This window comes from Rhinatrema bivittatum, chromosome 5 (genome assembly GCF_901001135.1).
Source record: "Rhinatrema bivittatum chromosome 5, aRhiBiv1.1, whole genome shotgun sequence".
Classification (NCBI taxonomy): domain Eukaryota; kingdom Metazoa; phylum Chordata; class Amphibia; order Gymnophiona; family Rhinatrematidae; genus Rhinatrema; species Rhinatrema bivittatum.
The window spans coordinates 236562495-236583755 of record NC_042619.1 but is presented as its reverse complement, the minus strand read 5'-3'; positions in this window follow the sequence as shown (position 1 = coordinate 236583755).

Below are 21261 nucleotides of genomic sequence, written 5' to 3'. Positions count from 1 at the left end.
CTCATTCCAGAATACAGTGGCTGTGGTTGCTGCATTAGACCAGTCAACATTTTCAAGGAATTTCAGGCAGGTACTGAGGGCCTTGATGAAATGGGTCAGGGAATACATCAAGCAGGTTACAAAGTGGCAGGAGATGAAGCACGCTGGCTTGCTAAATGTAATGGGCACAGTCAATTGCACCCATGTCACTCTCATCTCCCCCCAGTATGGGAGAGAAATGACATACTGTAACAGGAAGCACTTCCACTCCCTGAATGTGCAAGCTGTGTGCAATGCACACATGAAGACCATCAGCATTGTCTTCAAATTTTCTAGAAGTAGCCATGGCTCAGAATTTCACCTAAGGGAAATACAGTGAAGGCTGGTTACTCAGTAAATTTGAAAAGGAAGTCAAACCAAAGGGTATGCTACAATGATCTAAATGTAAGCTGTTTGGGGTGGGTACTGAAAGCAAATAGTGCACACTTTTTGGTGCATGACGCCAAAAGCGCATACTATTCCATTATACAATCAATCATACCAGCAATGTTGTCCTGCTGGAAAGTCCCCAGGATCAGCTCCACCACTAGTGTCGGCTGTAGGTCAAATGGTGAGCCATCTCCTGTCTGGCGCTTGGACCTCTCAGTCTGTGCCACCTTGCCCTTGACAGCCTTTCTGGTGTCCCACAATTGATGCTTCAGTTGTTCCACTGTACTGGTTGCCACTGATAGGCTGCTGACAACCTTGGCGATGCTTTCCCAGATCTTCTTGAGCTTCAAGGATGTCTTCTGCCTGAAGAGCGCAATGTGCCTCTCGCAGACTCACCAAACCAGAAGATTCTTCTCTTTCTCTGTGACTTGCGTATCACGCTGACATCGCTTTTCCTTCAGCTGCTGGCTGCTGGTTCCCGCCTGCTTGTCGCTCCTACATGTTGACCGGGTTGGGTCCTTACTTCCCCGACCACTACTCCCACTACCTGCTCACCTCCCCTCTCCCCCTGCTCTGACCTCTCCACCAGCTTTATTTTCTTCCCCCCACTCTAATTGTCCCCTCTAATTCACACACGCTATTCTCTTCCTGTCCCCTCTCCTCTTGCTGGCTACACTCCACCAACTCATGCACCACACTCCTCCTGGCCTTTGTCACCACTCGCCCACCTGTCATGCTCATCCACACCCCCACTCACAGCCCCCTCCTCTGTCATCTTCAGTCTCTCCACAGCCACGAGTACCCACTCCACTCTATCAGGAACGTAAATAGAGAAGTGGACCAGACAATCACAGACCAACAATCAGAAGCACTCGAGAACAAATACAAAAGAGTAACGGATGGGAAACAGCAAGAGAAGAACAAGCAGCAGAAAAGGCACCACTCAGCAATCACAAAGCACCAAGAAAACCTCCAACGCCTAGTCCAGAGCTTTCCTAACACCACCCAGCACTGACAACATGGCCCTGGAAGAGGCTGCCTTTTATTTCCATGCGAGGAAGAATATCCAAGAAAGCAGATGGACATCTATGCACCACCAGTCATACCACTGGTCAGCTTGGTCACCTCTCTCAACCGATAGGGAACACTGCAGCATTTCTCCTACTAGCGCTGATTTTTATCGCCATTTCTCCCACGGTTTTCGGCATGTCAGTTTTAACGCAGGTTTTGGAGCACTTTTTGGGATTTCCGCAGATTTTTAGCGCAGGTTTTATTTGTATACCATTAGTTTATAGCATCAAGCAGGGCAGCGGGTTTTTATTGTGCGCGCTATTAAAAATTGGTGCTAAAATTTGGCACCATTTTTGGCAAGGGTTTTATTACTTCAGTCCAAGGTATTCTGTAAAAGTTTCCAAAGAAAAGGCAGCTTTGTTAATCCCTGCTACTCCAGACATTCTACAGGATATTCCAAGTGCTTACTTTACTGGAAAAAATCTAACACACAGGGATGGCCTGCTCCTCTCTTGGCTCTCATTCCTTCTCATTTCCACGGTCCTTCCTTCGAGTAACCCGGGGGAGGAGGAGCAGAGCTCTGCATTGAACAGTTAACCATCCATCAAATTTATTTTGCACACTTCATGCTCCCCACTGTTTCTTCTCCTTCTGTTTCTTGACTTACAACTTCTCTGAAAGCTCTTTGTGTTGAACTCATAATTAAGAGGTGAGTCAGGCGCCCACAAATACTATGAAAGGAGACAGACGTGATCCCAGGCTTCTTCCACCACCTGTCCCATGCAGTTTCCTGTGTGGGAAGCAAAGTTTGGCGATATTTGAATTACAGTAAATTGACTTTAACCTTATGCATGCAGGCATTCTGGGTTGTCATAACGAGAGGAAAACAAACTTGATTTTGTTTAGATGGGTCATGTTTCCTTACAGATTTTTTCAGATATCAGCTCTGGCCATTTTTTTAAATAAGTGAAGAAGAAAACGGACATGGGGGAAGGGAAGTGAGAAAGAGGTTGAGAAACAACAGATAGAGGACGAGAGAGATACAGAACAAACTCTTGAACAGAGTTGGAGAGAGTGTGAGGATCCATTGCCGTCTTCACTTCAGGCCTACAGATGGCGCTGTGACCTGCTTGGGCTATCTATCCAGTCCTCCCATCTCTTTGAATCTTTATATCCCCCCTCAGTGGCCATCTTCTTTCCTGACTAGACAGGTATTTATACTCAGGCTGGGAATAGCCTAGTGGTTAGCGCAGTGGGCTACAAACTAGGAGACCAGCGTTCAAGTCCCACTGTTGTTCCTTGTGACCTTGGGCAAGTCACTTTACCCTCCATTGCCTCAGGTACAAAACTTAGATTGTAAGCCCTCTGGGGATAGGGAAATACCTACGGTACCTGAATGTAAACCAATGTGATATCTCAGATTGAATGTTGGTATATAAAAAAATAAAATAAATAATTCAATCAGTTGCCAGAGCTTGGTTCTACTATCTGGTCCTCATACTCTAGCTCTGACCCTGCTAGCTGAATCCAGAAGACTTCAGTTTCTGCCCTCAGCATTCCAACTTGTCCTCTTTCGTATTCCTGGTTTCCTAGTGTGTTCCAGTGTCCTGCTCTATTCCAAGCTTCTAGCTCCTTGCATGTTTAGAGGGCTACCCCCATTTCCCATGCCTTGCCAGCCACCAACACCTAAGGGCCCATTCCAAGGTGGTTGGTATAGGCAGGAGATGCCCATTTTCTCTGTTTTGCACCATCATTGGCCTGTATTTGCCTTTCTAGATATCAGACTGAATGTTCCTGGGGCAACAGACAGGTGATTGATGTCTCAGAGAGAGTCATGGTTGAGTAGGTGGGGGAGACCTGAATTAAAAGATAGTCTGTCATCTGGGACTGGCTTCCTCCATATTTTCCCCCAGGGAAGTTTATTAGCTTATAGTCTGAGTAAAGCTGAAAAACCTATGCCCATGCTGCTCTTCCTTTGACTTCTGATACTTCATAGATCTTTTCTTGAATAATTTCATGATTTTTCAGATAATGATTGCAGATTTCTTATGTTCTTATGTCTCAGATCTTGGCACCTGGCACAGTGAACACCTTCCAAGACAGCATGTCTGGTCAGCAGATGCCTCCATGTTCCTCAGAAGAGAGTCACCATCCACCACTACCCTTTCCTTCGTAAACACAATGATTGCTGATCCTGGAGCTTTGGACTTCATGAGTTTTAGTTTCTTCTCATCCTGGGATGGTTTATGCTCTTTGATTCTTCAGCTAAAATGAAGGTAAATGAGAATTTTACTGGCTTTGGTAATCTGTGTCCAGCTGCCATTTTACAGTCCAGTTTCTCTTTCCCTTCCGTTGGAGTTTTCCATCTTAGATGCCTCAAAAAGCATTTTATTGATGTAGTTCTCATTTGTTGAGGACACTTCTAAACCTTGCCATCTCCTCCCACAGTTCTGCCACCAGTTTCCTGAGTGAGTTGACCTGCTGGCATCTTTCACACTGAACTGGTTCTACGCCATGGAACAGAATCTCACTCTGGGCAATGGCAGAAGTAGTAACTATGATGGCAGCTTTTTTTGACTTGATGTTTTCCAGTTATCATTTGGTACCTGTTGAAAGGAATGAGAAGAGACCTATTAAAATCCCTACTTTTTCCTCAGCTATCCTGTAAGTATAATCAACTGGCTTCTTTTCTGTGAAGTCCAGCACTTTATACATTCGGATGCATGTAGTCCTGTTTGCTTACTCACATGTAATTATGAGATATGGAATGATGTATCTTATCCTTTAAGATAAAGAGTCCTGTTCTCTTGGGTACAAAAAGGTCAGACCAACTAATATTACTTACCAGAAGGATCTAAAATGATATTACTAATTAAGCTCCATTTTCACACATGACTAACAATTGATCTAAATTGCTTTCTTATGTTTCTCTGCCAGTCAATATCAAGTTATTCTGTGGAATTCAACCCCCTAATTAATGTGCCGGGGGAGGAAGGGGGTCTAAAGTTAGCAACAGCAACATAGCCCTTTACTTCCTAAAATTCCTTTCTATAGACCAATCAGAAATAATAACCTAACAAAGTGAACAGCAATGTAAAAAATATCCCTTTTCAAAAATAACAATCATAACTTTTGAACCAAAAGCCAGAAAATGCCTCTGCTTGTATTGAGCCTCTCTGAGAATGGCAGATCTTTCTTGGCTTTGCTGACTTATATTCAGCACTCAGGCCCTGATTTCTAGGAAAGAAACTGCCGAATTTTCAAAAGGCCCCATGCGTAAATCCAGGAGATAGGCACGTGGCCGGGCCGTGCACGCGCCGAGCACATTTTAGAAATGGCCCGGCCACGTGCCTATCTCCTGGTACGTGCAGAGGTTCGGGCCATCCAAAAGGGGCGGGCTGGAGGTGGGGTCTGAGCTGGAGGCAGGGTCTGGGAGGGGCCCTGTCTTGCTCGGAAGGAGCAGTAAGTTATAAAACAAAACATTTTGCAGAGCTAGGTAGGGGTTAGGGGTCGGCGAGGAGAGGGGACAAGGTAGGAAATGTAGTTAGAGGGATAGGGAACTGGGAAAGACTTACTTGCGTTGCCACGCAATTTTTTAAAAATCCCTTCCCCGTTGCGCGCATGACACAACACCCGCCTGCCTATGCGCGCACCAATATTAGAATCGGCCTCGCATGTGTGTGCAAGAATTGTATTTTATAACATGCGTGCGAGTCTATGTGTGCATGCCAGGAACTGCGCGCACATGGATGCACGCGTGCATTTTTGAAAACCGACCCCGAAATAAACAACATTAACACAGCTAACAATTTTCTTCAAACTGCCAAAACTTCAAACAGCCTTCCCCTTTGAACTTCTAATACTAAAATTAGGGGGGGGGAGGAGAAAGAGAAATCCCACAAAAGCAAAATAGCCTTTTACTTCCTAAATTTCCTCTCTATAAACCAAGGAGAAGAGACAGTTCCTGGTCCAGGGGTGAGAGCATGAAACTCTGCCTCCTGTTTCACCTCTGGGGGGGGGGGGGGGGGGAAGGTGTCCCTCTCTCAGAGGACCCTCAGGGGTATTAAAGTCCAAGGATCAATTCTATCTAACAGAAGGGATCCAACCTCCTTGACCGGACATGTTACTGCTCTGCTTGTGAGAGCAGCAAGAGGAGATCCCCCTGCCATCCTCTCCTCACCTGTGGGAAGAGGGGAAACCCCAAAACATTCTGACTCATGTTTGGGTTTTTTAAAAATGTGTTTTATCTGTTCTGTACAGGGGTGGGAAAGTAGCTTCGTGGTTAAAGCAGCAGGGTGTGAACCAGGGAAACCACGGCTCCAATCCTACTGCCATTCCTTGTGACCTTGGACAAGTCACTTTACCCTCTATTGCCTTAGAATCAAATTTAGATTGTAAGTCTTCTGGGGACAGAGAAGCACCTACAATATCTGAATGTAATTTGCTTTGAAGTGGGTGATCAGTCACAAAAGGTGGAATATAAAAAAAACCAAAAAAAAAACCTAGCAATGTAAAAATATCTGTTTTTCAAAAATATCAGTCACAGGGTTAAAGGCCATAAAACTACCTCTGCTTGTGTTGAACCCCTCCAAGAAGTCCATGGAGCCCAGCTTCCTGATCTGAGGGCAGCCAGCGTGGATTACTTGGAAGTACTTAGCAGATCCTAATTGGAAAGCTCATTCCCTGTTGCTCACTCCCGGAAGTAAGAGATGGAGCTAATAACGGTCAATGGACCTGCCTTCAAGAAGGCTGGTCGGGAGTGGGGTAACAGCAGATAGAAGATATGAAAGGAAGATGTGTACTTAGGACAGCTGTGGCGTGAAATGCTGGGAGCAGGTTGAGAGGTTGGGTAGGGGAGAGAGAGCTGGCGTTGGTTTAAGTACTGGGAATCTGTCTGCTCAGGTACCCAGCTGGTAGGAGACCAGAGTGAAAGACTCTCAATCTGGGCAGACTGGATGGGTCGGTTGGCCTTTATCTTCTGTCATTTATTAAGTGGTACTATGATGCTGGTTTCATTACCGCTTCGGTTTTGTGCCGTTTGCTTAGAGCCAACAGAAGATTGCCACTTCAGGCCATAACACCAGGATCCCACCCCCGCCAGCTAATTGGTTTATCCAAGATCATCAAGCATCACTTGGTGGGAAGGGGTCCCTGCCAACAATGCCGATACTTTTAACAGTCCCATTTCCAAAAATACTTTCCTATATTCAAACCTGCCTCTGTTCCTGGAGGCAATTATTGAACTGAAAGAGTTATGACTCCTAAAAATACATCCATCTATCAGTCGGCAGTGCGCTCTATGATACTATGCCAGATTAATCGGTTGTTGGATTTTGTACGGTTGAGCTCTTTATGATAGATTTAATGTGAAACATCACGTGCATTAAATCCAATACACTTAAATCACTCTTAACTCCTATTCAATGATCACAGGCCCCCAGTTAGTGAAGAAGCAGGTGTGGACCATTTTTTCAATTCCAAATTATATTGAGTCTCCTGGTTTGTTTTTTTTTTAGCATTTAATTTTTATGCCTTTCCATTTTTATTTTTCCCATTAACTTATATTCTCAAAATAATGTGACTCAAACCCTGTATTTTTCATATTGTTTGCTTTTTGGGGGTTTTCTTGTGCAGATATCTGTAAACAACAATCATAAGCGTAAGTGATCCCAAAATAAGAGAGTTTTAGCGTTGGCTGTGAGCAGCGTTGCTGATTTCTGGCTGTAACTCCAAGGAGGCTCTTTACACACTATGTTGACATGCCCGCAAATAAGCATGTGTGGGTCTCTGCCCCAGGGCAGAGTTTTGTGTTTGTTTGGTTATCAGGTTTATTGCCAGAGGCTCCAAGAATTTGACCCCGAGTGATTTGGTAACCACAGGCCCTCCTTCACATGGGTATCTAGCTTGATAAGAATATACTTGTGCGTATCATATTTTTTCTAATTTTAAATATAGCCCCAACTGTTCCTACCGCCTTGCTTTTAGCAGCAGGCAGCTGAGGCAGGGCTTCTGAGACCACGATGGGAGAGTCAGCTAAGCTCGAACTCTGCGTTCTAGGGGTTTGTTCTTGGGTAAACGTGTTTCCAAAACTGAATAGGCTCAGCCTGGTTGAAATTGAAAATCCAGGTTGTTAAAAGTTGACTTGAATTCTCCAGGCTCCTTTAAATTACTAATTTTTAAAATCATTTGGGTTCACATCCGCTCGTAAGTTCACCCGTATATTAAGGCAAGACCCGTTTGATTTTGCGTCAGAAGGTGCTCAGTATTCCCAAGTAGGTGGTAGACAGGAAGAGTTGTTTTTAATCTTGGCCGCAAGAACATAAAACAGGAGAGAGAGAGAGCCTTTTATAAACCAGACTGCAAGGAAGTATCCAAAGCGGAGGCCACCTATTTCCTGGCCAATCCTGGTCAAATCTTGTGAGTTGAGCTGAGCTATGATGGCGTCACACAGCAATTAAATCCATTCAGTCCATCAGGGACACCATGGACAAGTCCAAGTGTTTAAGGATATCCAAAATACAGGGGCCACTCGCAGTCCCAGGGCCAATCTTATCTTCCCGGATCTTTAATTCTTCCTACCATACTGTACACCACCATGCGTTGGCCACTGGGATGCCGGGGCTCTACCAGCGGGGAGGAGGACGGGGCCTCCAGGGCCCTAGGTGCACGAGGATGGGGACCCTTTAGCCAGTGTCTCCACGTGATCTTTTTTTCACAACGGTTCTCACTCCTTGATGTCGCAACAGGTTCATTCTTGAACCTGGGCACTTAAAGTGGTGTTCAAATAAACATTTACTGTAACTCAGGACAACCTTATCTGAATCAAAAAATCACAAGAAGAACCTTGCAGTCTCTTGGTACAATAGCAGCAAAAGATTCAAGTGCTTTATTTCTCCTACTGCCCAAACATCTGAGACAATGTCCCTTTCTGGTGACAGGAAAGTAGGAAGAGTTTCTGCTCATAAAGTGGGTAGGAAGGTGGTGATGGTGGTATAAGCAAATAAATAAATAAATAAAATAAACCTTCCTCCCATCAAAATAGGAAAACAGAAACAAATGCCTCCAAATCAGTTCTCACACCCAGGGTAACTACAGTCCCCACTTAATCTGGATGGAGGGCAAAGCAAAGCAGCACCCTATCCCGTTCCCTTTAGGCAGGGGTGATTTTCCCTCCCAAGCTAGGAGCAGTTCCGAAAATAAATAAACTCTTTGAAATCAAAACTCCTTCTTCTCTTTTCTTCTCTATGAGAGCAGACCGTGAGGGCTCTGGTAAGTATACTGACTCTGTTTTCCCAGTTCTGCAGGCTGTGGGGACTGCTGGAATCCACAGCAGCCGGGAGATTCATCGAGATTGTGATTGGTGTAGAGTGATACTAGTTGGGATAGGAACAAGTGGCTGGCCAGGGCTGAATCCAAAACAGGAGAGGAAAAACATATCTCGATTAGTTAACGTAGTAGAACAGGGGTACCCAAAGACCAGCCTGTGGACCACATAAAGGAATTTCGTCCTGCCTGCAGTGCCATGCAGAACTGACTGTGGGAGCTCCAGCCCAATCTGGTCCTCAAGGCAGGAAGCAGAATGGGAACATGACCAGAGCTTCTGGCCACATTGTCCCGCTGGAGCTGGCAAGCAAACGGCGGTAGTGGTGGCAGTATTAGCCAGCAGGGGCCATGAAGAAGCAGCAGAGGCAGTTATCAGCCCATGGGGGGCTTGTAAGAAAGCAGCGGCGGCAGCACATAAATGATGCAGAGTATGTGAGAGATAGGAAGAAGGGTGGGGGTGGGGGAGAGAGAGAGGCTTGAAGGGGAATAAGAGACAGACACAGACTAACTTACAGGCCTATACAGAACGGTGCGCTCGGCTGAGCGCACCATTGGCCCCCGTATGGACGCACATTTTTGACGTGCTACTATTACCCCTTATACAGTAAGGGGAAATAGCGCGTGGAAAATGCGCAGCCAACCCGCCCAAAACTAACAGTGCTCATCACATGCAAATGCATGTTGATGAGCCTATTAGGTATTCACCCGCAATACAGAAAGCAAAATGTATGGCACCGGGCAAGGGTATAGAAAAGCAGAAAAAACTTTTCTATACAACCTCCGACTTAATATCATAGCAATACTAAGTCGGAGGCCCCATAAATAATAAAAAAAAAAATCTGCCTGCAGCCCGCGGGTTGGAAAACGGACGCTCAATTTTTGCCGGCGTCCGTTTTCCGAACCCATGGCTGTCAGCGGGTTCGACAACCGACGCCGGTAAAATTAAGCGTCGGCTGTCAGACCCGCTTGTCAGCCACCGCTTCCGCCAATAAGGAGGCCCTAGGGACGCGCTAGCATGGGCCCTAATTTAAATAGTGAATCGCGCACCCAGGAGAGTACCTGGGCGCGCGTTGGGAGAGCGGGCGCTCGCCTCGGAGCGCCGGCTCTCCCGCGCACTTTACTGTATGGGCCTGATAGTAGTGATGCTATGTGAATGATGCAGCAGCTGAAAAGGGGTTAGGAAGCAGAATGTGTGTGGGAAAAAAAGATTGAAGGGAAAAGTAGAGAGAGGCTTCAGGAGGTAAGAGAGGGAGAGGGAACTGTTAAAGAAGCTGGTGAGGGAGGAGAGCTTGGTTGGGGGGAGAACAATGGTTGGAGATAGTCTAGGAGGGCAGAGAGTGGTGGGATGATAACTGCAGTAGTCAAGGGGAATTCTGTGTTGAATTCTGATTCGACTGTAAACTGTTCATGTTACATTTATTGTAATCCACGTTGAGACCAACTTTGGGAAAAGGCAGAATGTCATGGCATGGTCATAAATAAATAAATAGTAAACCTCTACCCACTATCATTCTGAGATTTGTCATCAAACTCAGTTAATACAAACGCAGGCTGTGAGATCCCAGATGCTTAAGAGTTGAAAGCTGAAAAAAAAAAAAGGCCAGGGACTGGATCAAACTATGCTTGATGGTCTGGAGTTGGTTAAGAGGTAATGCCAGAGCGCTGCCATGAAAGAAAAGGCGTGGAAGGAAGAGGAGACTACAGACTGGGGGTGTTAGGGGGTGGGGTGGAGGGCAAGAAGGGCATCCTAAAGGGACTGATGTAGGTGGGAGGGAAACTGAGGGGAAGTGAAGAGCGGGAAAAGAGGACAGAAATTAAGAGCCGCTGCCTTGGGCTTGAATTTCAGACACCTGTTTAGAGATGGTGCCGCCTTCAACTTCTCCTACCGTGGCACGATCCCTAATCAGGCGTCTCATATTCAAGCCCAAGGCAGGGGTTTATTCTTTTTTTGGAAAGTAAAGAATCGTGCACGTATTGGACGCATAGCAGCCTACACAGAAGAGGGTTGAATTAGTACAACTTTGAAACTCATGAACGGTTGTGCCAACCATCAAGACCTCAACCTAGCTGTTGCCTAGTCCCCAGTCATACATCTTTTATAAACATTCATAATTCAATTATCTTAACAAAAATACCAAAAAATAAGTCTCCCAAAAAAAAAAAAAATTGAGAATGAGGGGACTGAATGAAAGATTTACTTCTGAGAGAATTTTTTGTACTTATGCTCATGAGAGAAGTAGCTTCAAGGGTTGAGGCCTTGACTGCTGATGCCGCTGCTCATGAGTTTCAGAGGTGTGCTCATTCAACCCCTTTTGTATGCTGAAAGAGACGAGAATGCACCAAAAACAGGAACAAAGGGTGCAAAATGAATGAGCCATAAAAGCCGAGGCATGAAAGATCAGAGTGAAAGCACGGGCAAGGATTGGAATTCCGCAGCGGAGCAGGTTTATCCTTATTGAATGCTAACGTTTTATTTGCACTGTGTTTGGAAGCTGTTTTTGATCTGGCCTTTCTGTTACTGTGTTTGCCTTTTGTCGTACTCCGCCAAGATCTTCTTTGGAATTGGCTCACTATAAATGAGGTTAAATAAAAGAAATAATTAAGACAGGGTTTGGATAGAGGTGCTTAGGGTTTTTTTAAATAAGTCAGAAGTCACATGCTGGGAAGTGTTGATATGAATTGGGTATCAGACAGAAGAAGGGGGCCCTGGGGTGATAAAATTAACTTTTCTGCCAGCGTACTGTACAAGAGCAAGAGCTGTGGTAAGTTCTCTCTACCATGGGACTATTTCTGCTTTCCAGGATTATGCGGTGGGTTCTAATACAGTCAGGCTCTCAGGGTATGGTTTTGGGATGTCAAACACTCGTGTGCCTAAAATGTTTCCTTTCCTCACGTGTCACATGCGCAGCAAATGACTCATTGGCAGTACATATTGGGGGCTACCATGAGCCTGGCTGAGCCGGTACAAGTTCACAGAGTAGCACATCAGCCCTCATAACCTCCCGGGATCTCCCTCTCCTGGTTTTCTACCTTTCTGAATGATCCTCCCACATCTGTGAGACATGGAAATCGTGTATCGACTATTGCTTAATGATACTGCTGGTGCAGTGTCACCTCATCCCCTGTAGAGACTTGGCCGCTAATGCATGCTAATTCCCAGAGATCTGATTTTCAGGATAAATGAAATAGGCACATTAGCAGGGTTCTTGCAGACCCACACAGGGATGGTAACTTTTTAAACTGGCGGACGTGCATCAGCGCATGCCCAGGGTCGCAGCGATTGTATAACATGCACTCACGTCTGCGCACGTTATAAAATACATTAGGTGTGCGCCCATGTACCCCCAGTTTTAAATGGGCACCTGCCTAGGCACGTAAATCCCAATTCTACTGCGTAAGTCCGAGTATTATCAAACGGGTGCATGTCCACCCCCATTGCCAGTTTCACCAGTCCGTCCACCAATTCACCAAGCTAACAGCTCGGTCCTCCCAAACCCCCTGTTTAATACTCTGCACTCCCCCATTTACTCCAGACTTTTTAAACCCGTCCGAGACAAACGTTTTGGTGTTTGTGTTTTTTTTAGCTTACACCTCCTCCATAGCAGAAGTAAACTTATGTGGTGCTGGACCTGGCCACTTGCACATCTCTTGGCCCTGCCCGAGGACGCCCATGTCCAGACCACGCTCACACCCTGCCCCCTTTTTGGAACTCAGTGAGATATGCGCGTAAAACAGAGTGGGCATGTGTAATCCCGACTTGTGTGCACATCCCCCTAACTGAGGCACACACCGGGCTTTTAAAATGCACCTTTAAATGGATGCAATGCCCAGTCACTAACAGTATCCCAAAAACTGGCACTGGGGCTCAGGGCATCACAGGAGAGCTCTTTTCATGCAACGACCTTGGCTTTGGAAGCATGCAGTGGGCGGGCAGACCGCACACATTGACTTCTGTACAGGAATGGCAGACTCTACGGGCTGCAGGAATCACCAAGCCAACTCGCAACATGCAGAAGCCAAGCAGAAAGAAGTGATGTGACCTGACGTTTCCAGAACCAAGCAACTGTGCTTACTGCAGACGGGCAGCCATATCCCTCCTGGGGACTAAGCATTCTGAAAATCAGAATGCAATCCAATCCATGCAGATGCAGGGCAGCAGCTTCACTCTTAGAAAGACTGCTAATTTGAGGACAAGTTTAATTTCCGTAATTATGCCATTGTAGACAGTTAGGGGTAGATTTTTAAAGTTATGCGCGGACGTAGATTTGTTCGCACGAACAAATCTACGCCCGATTTATAACATGCACGCGCTGCGGCGTGCATGTTATAAAATCCAGGGTCGGCGCACGCAGGGGGGTGCACAATTGTGCAACCTGCGTGCGCCAAGCCGAGCAGCCTGCCTCCGTTCCCTCCAAGACCGCTCCGAAATCGGAGCGGCCTGGAGGGAACTTTTTTCCGCCCCCCCCCACCTTCCCCTCCCTTCCCCTACCTAACCCACCCCCAGCCCTAACCAAATCCCCCCCCTACCTTTGTTCAGAAAGTTAAACTTGCGTGCACCTTCCAGCTGCTGGCGTGCCATTCCCCGGCCCGGGGGCTGGTTCGGAGGCCTCGGCCACGCCCCCGGAACACCCCCGAATGCCACCCTGCCCCAACACCCCCCCCAACCAAAGCCCCAGGACTTACACGCGTCCCGTGGCTTTGCTCACGCCTGCGGCTGGATTTAAGCGCGCAGGGCTTTTAAAATCTGCCCCTTATTGAGTACAACTCCGGTACAGTCTTCATTCAACTTTTTCTGAAATGAATTGGGAGTGCATTTCTTCGGAGGCTCTGCCGCAGGCGTGTACGTGCAATTCCAAGTAAAATGGAACACATTTCAAATTCATTTGAGGGGAAATGAAAGAAGGGCCGTTCTTGGTGTGATTTACGTAACCACCCAGCTCGTTCGAGCCCACAAAAATAATAATAAAAATACTTTTATAATTACGTGGTGCTCTTCCACGTGGGATAGACCTGCTCTGTTAGGACTGCCTGTGAATAACAGAGACTGCATCTGGTTAACTTGGCAGATTAAATCAGCATGTGGAACACTGAAACTGTGACTCCCAAAGTCTCTTTACTGATAAAAAATGGCAAACCCCCCGCCCCCCAATATTTATAGTCCACTTAACAAAATGGAGGCTCGCGCTCAAATTCAGTTGCCGTTCCCAAACTCCAGTCTCAACCATTGCTGTAACAGGTCTGTCAGCGCGGTGAAGAAAAATAGCTGGAGATAAGAACAGGTAAAGCTCAGGCAAGGACTCTCCCAGCTCAGAAAGCTCAGGTGCATGGATGACAGTGCTCCTCCAGGAGGGCTGCCAAGCACCTGCAAGACATTTCACGGCCTCAAGCAATTTCTTCTTCGCTGTTTGAACAAATCCAGGCTGAAGGAAGAGTTCCCTGCTTCCACAACAGGAAGGGAAGAAGCTTTACAGCTCCGCAGACTTCCTCCCCAGTTCTTCTGGCACAGCAGGAAGGCCAGGGAGATGGATTTGCCCCAAGTTCCCAGCCACCACCTCCCTTCTCTACTTGGGGAACTGGAACTAGCTCCCTACCTCTCCAGAGGCAAGCGCGGAACTGCTCCTTGCTAAAGGGGATGGTAACTTTTAAACAGCCGCACGGGCATACGTATACGTGCGTATGCCAGCTCGCGTGAATGGACGCGGCCATTATTATAACATTCGCGTGATTATGCACACATGGCATAAAATCGGCAGTACGCGTGTACGTGTGCGCGCAAATGCCGACTCTACCGTGTAGGTGGGGGACTCGTGCTAGGTGCGCACGCCAACGCAAGACCCCTTTTTCTCCATTTCATTCCCAGTGCGTCAGGCACGGACTTCCTGTCGCTCCCTTTGAATTAGCCTCCCTTTTACCCTTTTTACCACGACCCTTAAATTCCCGCTCGCTCACCTATTTTTTTATTTTTTTATTTTTTTTTACTTACACGCCGTCCAGAGCAGAAGTAAAGTTATGCAATAGGGGACCCTGGCGCACGCTTGTGCACGTAAATACGCGCACATTTCAAGTTTACTTCTCGGAACACCCCTGTCCCCTGCCCATGCTCTGCCCAGTCCATGCCCCACCCCTTTTATAGCCTTTTGATTTGCGTGTGTACCGGGAGCTATACGTGCCTTCTGACGTGCTTTTTTAAAATCCGCCTGAGAGACGTGCACCGAGCTTTTAAAATTCTCCTATATGGAGTGAATTATGTGTAAGTAGCCTTTGCATGCGCATTCCGGATTTTATGAAAGTCCAAAATATGTGAGTATTTTCACTTTTGTGTGCACATACGTGCACTTAAGAAAGGATGGTCATGGGGCATTCCAGGGTGAGGCCAACATTTACCCGCGCAAGTTGCCATTTTAAAAGAGACTAACGCATGTAAATTTGTCTTCTTACTCATGCAGTTTTACATTAGCTAATTGTCTGGGATAAATGATATTAAACATGTGTATTGTGGGTGAACAAGGGGAAGTTCAGGCTGAAGAACCAGAAGGGTTTTGACCTGGAGAAGGACTAGGTGCACTGCTGGGACTAATTGGCAAAACTGGTAATTTCCTTGACATGTGCATGTTTTCAAATACCCCAACTTGAGTGAGGAAGTCCTACTTTATTTTCACATGTAAAATATACGCACGTATTTTTTAAAAATGGGAAGAGTATGTGCATTCAGTGCATTGATGTACATTGCATGTATTTGCACGTAATCCTACATATGCGTGTATGCTTCAGAGTAGAGATACACAGTTTAGAAAATATATATATATCATACGTGCAGATTAAAAAATGCATCATATGTGGAAACATCTATTATCATTTGGTGAATGGAGACCTCATATGTTATGCCGGGAGTTTCTATTTTATAACTTTCGTTTACCGACTTTGCGGTCTTGGCTTTTTGCCACCACAGTCGAATCACAGTTAGTGACTGTATTTTGCTTTTCGATCATTGGTCTCCGCACACTGTTTTTGCAAATTTTTTAAAGGTTTTTTAAAAACTTTCTTAGTACGCTCATTGCGGTCTTTTCAAGGCGATTTCACGCTCTAGGAGCTCCCCAAATGCCCTGCCCGATACGGCTCGTGTTTCGCTACTTCATCATGGGCGTCAAAAGCATCTTAGAAATCATCTGTGATAAAAAAACCAAAATTCACTTACTTATTTTCACACCAGATATTGCATTATTATAAATACTTTTAAAGTGTGATTTCATTCGCTCCATCACATCTTGTCACCCATATATGTCTTACTCTCTTGCTTCAGCATTTCCAAACAAGATCCTCCATTTTAATTTACCAGGTATTTAAACCTGCATTCCACTTCAACTATAGCCAATCCCTAACCTCTAAGGACGTACCCAACAGCCAATAGGAGTCCATCAAATGACTTTCTATTTACGTCATCCATTCGACGCTGTCATTCCTACCATCTGGGGCTTGGGAAGACAATTTAAAGATCCACCATTGCTCCCGATAGTTTAGTTGGTGTTGAGAATCACCTCCCCGACCTGAAAACTGCAATTTATCTAGGATGGTCCATTTTAGTTGTTCAAACGTATGTTGGTGTTGGATACAGTGTTTAACTATGGGTGCTTCGAAGTTCCCTGTATGTAAGTGACTCCTGTGTTCCCTCAGGCGTACCATGTTCTTATGTTCTTATGTCTACTGGTGCGACCCACATAGATGGAAGGGCATGTGCATTGTATTAAATAAACAACATTGGTTGATTCACAATTTGTGGCCCATTTCTTTTTAAACAATTCTCCCATTTTTGGATGTTGCCAAATATTTCCAGTGATTGTGTTAGCACACATATCACACTTGCCACAAACGTTATGATTTCCCTCTGTGCGTTCCTGATCAGCTTTTAATAGAGCAGCATGTACTACTTGATCTTTAATATTGCTGCTTCTCTGATATGAAAACAATGGTAAATTAGGAAAAATGCCAGTATGTAGTTGTAAAATGTGCCAATGACGTTTTATGCTCTGGGCTATTAAATGTGCCTTGTCTGTGTGTTGTAAGACACAAACATTAATGGCAGTGCAGCGTCTTCATTGGTATTCTAGCAATGCTGTCCGGGGAGAATATAACGCTTTCTTGTATGCTTTACGTACTACCGAGTGTGGGTATCCTTGCTCAAATAATCTTTTTGCCATCTTGAAAGCTTGTAGTTTAAATTCTTCATTTGTTGAGCATAATCTCCGCATCCTAAAAAATTGGCTGACTGGTAAGCCATTTTTAAACGCTTTGGGGTGAAAGCTGTGATACATTAGGAGATTATTTCTCCCTATAGGTTTGCGATGTACAGTTGTTTTCAAAATCCTACCCTCTTTTTCAATCAACAGGTACAGGGAACATCGAAGCACCCATAGTTAAACACTGTATCCAACACCAACATACGTTTGATCAACTAAAATGGACCATCCTAGATAAATTGCAGTTTTCAGATCGGGGAGGTGATTCTCAACACCAACTAAACTATCGGGAGCAATGGTGGATCTTTAAATTGTCTTCCCAAGCCCCAGATGGTAGGAATGACAGCGTCGAATGGATGACGTTAATAAAAAGTCATTTGATGGACTCCTATTGGCTGATGGGTACGTCCTTAGAGGTTAGGGATTGGCTATAGTTGAAGTGGAATGCAGGTTTAAATACCTGGTAAATTAAAATGGAGGATCTTGTTTGGAAATGCCGAAGCAAGAGAGTAAGACATATGCAGGTGACAAGATGTGATGGAGCGTATGTAATCACACTTTAAAAGAATTTATAATAATGCAATAACTGGTGTGAATATAAGTAAGTGAATTTTTTATTTTATATCACAGATGCTTTCTAAGATGCTTTTGATGCCCCTGATGAAGTAGCAAAACACGAGCCGTGTCGGGCAGGGCATTTGGATTGCTCTTAGAGCGTGTAATCGCCTCGAAAAGACCGTAATGAAATGATAAGTGACTTTTCAATTGTTACTAAGAAAGTTTAAAAAAAACCTTTAAAAAATTCGCAAAAACAGTGTGCGGTGACCAATGATCGAAAAGCAAAATACAGTCACTAACTGTGGCTCGACTGTGGTGGCAAAAAGCCAAGATCGCAAAGTCGGTAAACGAGAGTTATAAAATAGAAACTCCCAGCATAACATATGAGGTCTCCACTCACTAAATAATAATAGATGTTTCCATATATGATGTTTCTTTGTTAAGGTATCAAGTATCTACATCATATTCACCGTTTTTTTGAGAGATAGATTAAAAAATGCAAGCATAGATCTGCTCATGCCATAAAACGCATGTATATGTCGCTGGGCACATTTGTTTGAAAGTCATCCTCTGACTGTGTCCTTCTACCTACTGGTAGAATCCAGTCACAACACCTTCATTTCCTCCTAGAACATTCTCTGGTTTATTACTCTGCAAAAGGAACGACGGGTCCCTACATTTATTTCCAGGGTACAGAATGATATCTGTACCCATATACATTTTTCAATACACAGGAACTCAAGTGACCCAGATAGAGCTATTTGGTTTACTAGTGACCAGCACAAACATACTAAAATAACAGTGAGGTCCATATTCAAAGGTGTTTATCTTAGGCCCTCATTTACTAAACATTTTTCCCTTCAACACAGAATGGGAGTAAATCATGCCCTTAGCCAGATAACTTGGATATCCAGTGTTATCTGGGTAAGTGCCAAGAGGGAGTTCTAAAATGTGAGTTTGAGTGTAAGTCACGCAGACAGCTCAGTATGGACGTCACTGTTTTTGCTTTCTATTGTTGTACATGTATCTGCAATTAAAAGGAAACAATGTGAACAAAGAATGAAAAATAAAAAAAATTGCAAATTGAATTGACTTTCAAGCGAGATGCAACACATGTTCTCCATGACACAACATAGCAAACAAAATGGCTCCCCTCTCTCCATAGCAGGTAGACTGGATACAAAAAGGTCACATGTTGAAATGGAAAATAAGTGTAATTTGATTACATATTTATATTATTATTGGCTTTGACTACTTATACTACATACTTAGACACTGACAGGATGCCAGTTCGCCTTTAATATGCTAGAAAACAAGGCCAGAACTCGTAAAGGATGCACATGTCTACAGTTGCAAGCCGAGGAATTTTGTGGTACTCGATGGCTAAGGGTGAAGAGGCCATTTTTCATTCCACAAATGTTTGACAAAAGTTCTCGTTCTCTATTCTTTTCTTTCTTTCACTTCTTCCCCCTTTTGATCTGAAAGACGGCTCAGCAAATAATATGGGCCAGACTTAAGATTCAGGATAGAAAAAAGGGAAGTAGAAAAAGTCTGCAGATGGAATGGCTTGCATGATTCAGAAGTAGCGCATGCTTTTGTGCAGGGATTACATTTTCTGCAGCTTCAGAAAGGAAACAACGTGCACACACACACACGCTCGTCAAAAGGTTTGCACCAGCAAAATGTGGCACAAATAGTGCTGTGCAAGTTGTCACTGATTCGGACTTGTGAGGCGTGGCCTCACTGTGTTCTTTGCACGGATTTTAGTTTTCAATTATTACTAAACCTTGCCCAGAAAAAGCGCTGTTTCAAAATGGCGCAAACAAACTTGACGTGCAGATTTTTTGCATTTTTGTATTTACCCTACTTTTTCTCAAAATTTATATCTGGCCCTTTGATGTCTTGAAAGAAATCTAGGTGGGGAAAAAGCCGATTTGGTTGTTTCGACATTTCACTACAAGGTTTTCCATTAACGAACCTTTGCAAAGACTACTGCATAAGAATAACATTTTCGTCCTTCGCCGTTTATATATTTCTACTGAGGACAAGAAAGTCAATTCATCCTTATTGTTTTGGGGTTCAGTAGAGTAAATATCTTTGAAGATTTGGGTTTTTCCAAACAGTAAGTGTCATAAAAGGATCTCTTCAGGAGGTATAAATGGTAGACAAAGAAAAAAAAAACTAAATGGGAGATGCAAAAGGCAGAGCTCTATAATCGTCCTTCACTCGGTCCACACTTGTGTCCTTTTTATCTGCCACCTGAACTTTTTTATGTGGGCTGTGTGTGCTAACACCTTCTCGTGAGCAGACTGGGGCGCCTTGAAGCAGCGTTCTAGTTTCCTTTTCCTGTGTGCGCTGCATTTTCCTGCGTGCGCTTGTTTCACCGCCAATGTGCGCACGCACCTGCATCCAGCTGACAGGGAACCACGGTCCTGAACCCAAAAACCAAAATACATTTACCCCGGCCCAGGGCAAGAATATTTCCCCAAAGGAAATATTCTAAGGAAGCGATTTTGTCCCTTTTCAATGGCAGCACGTAAAGACCACAAGGCCCGGCACCCAGTCTGTCTTGCTTTCCCTTCCTGTACATCACAAACTACTTTGGGTTTACTTTTCCCTTCCCCGCAACTAAGGATTCCTGGTTCCTATCTCATGCTTACTGAAACTCAGATAGTGTTTTTGCCCCTACCACTTCCAGCGTGAGACTGTCTTACACATCTCTCGCCCTTTCTGTGAAGAAATATTTCTCCATGTTGCTTCTGAGTCTACCCCCTTTGACCCTCACATGTGACCTCTTGTTCCAGCGCTTCCTAACCACTGAAAAATATTTGGGTTCTTTTGCATTATTATGATACCTTTGAGTCATCTGTCTGCCACGTCTTCCCTCTCTCTTCTCTCACTGCATCTTTGGATTTCTAGTTCCAATTTCTCTAGGAAAGGCAGGACTACAAGTCTTTAGGTGCAATGGGTCAAAAGCAAAACTGGCTTATCCTGTCTGGGGTGACCTCGGTCAGGTGGCAACCCTTACAGTATGCGGCATCCCTCTGCAGAACTGAAGAAAAAGAGATGTGAGCTGGCTTTCTATTATATATAAATTCACATTCCCAATGTGGGCAATGGATGAAGCGTGTCTTTTCCCTCAGGATTTCTTGTGGAACTGGCCCACGTACTGTTTCAGAGGATAGTTGAGTGAAGCAGTGAGCCAGAGGAAGCGTGGGCAAGCATTTTTGGCTTCTTGTCCATACTCTGCGCTAGCATCACGTCATGAGCATGCTTGGTGCTCGTCCTTGGCCCAATTCCAGATATTGCTAAAATTGGCGGCCCAGCTAGGGCATGTCTGAAAGATGATTATGAGCTTCATTCCTGCTGTGATGAAGTCAATAATGTACTGTGTGCCGGGCAGTATGGACAGATATAATGAGAGCTCACTCCTGATGGACGGGGCTTCTTGGCAGTATTCTTCAGATGCAAGATATGATTATTTTTTATTTGCCCATGGTGGTGAACAGAATGTTTTTGCTGGAAAATGTTCCACGTCCCGAGCTGGGGGGGGAAATGGAGGGGGGGGGGGGTGAATTTTGCTGAATGATCATTTTTGGAACTGCTATAGGGAATTATTGGGGATGGAGGGGGAGTTAATGACAGGGATTCCTGGAAGCATGTGCATGTGGGGTTTCAGAGAATCCTCCATTCCTTTTCTCCATCTCCCTAGACTAAACTTGTTCTG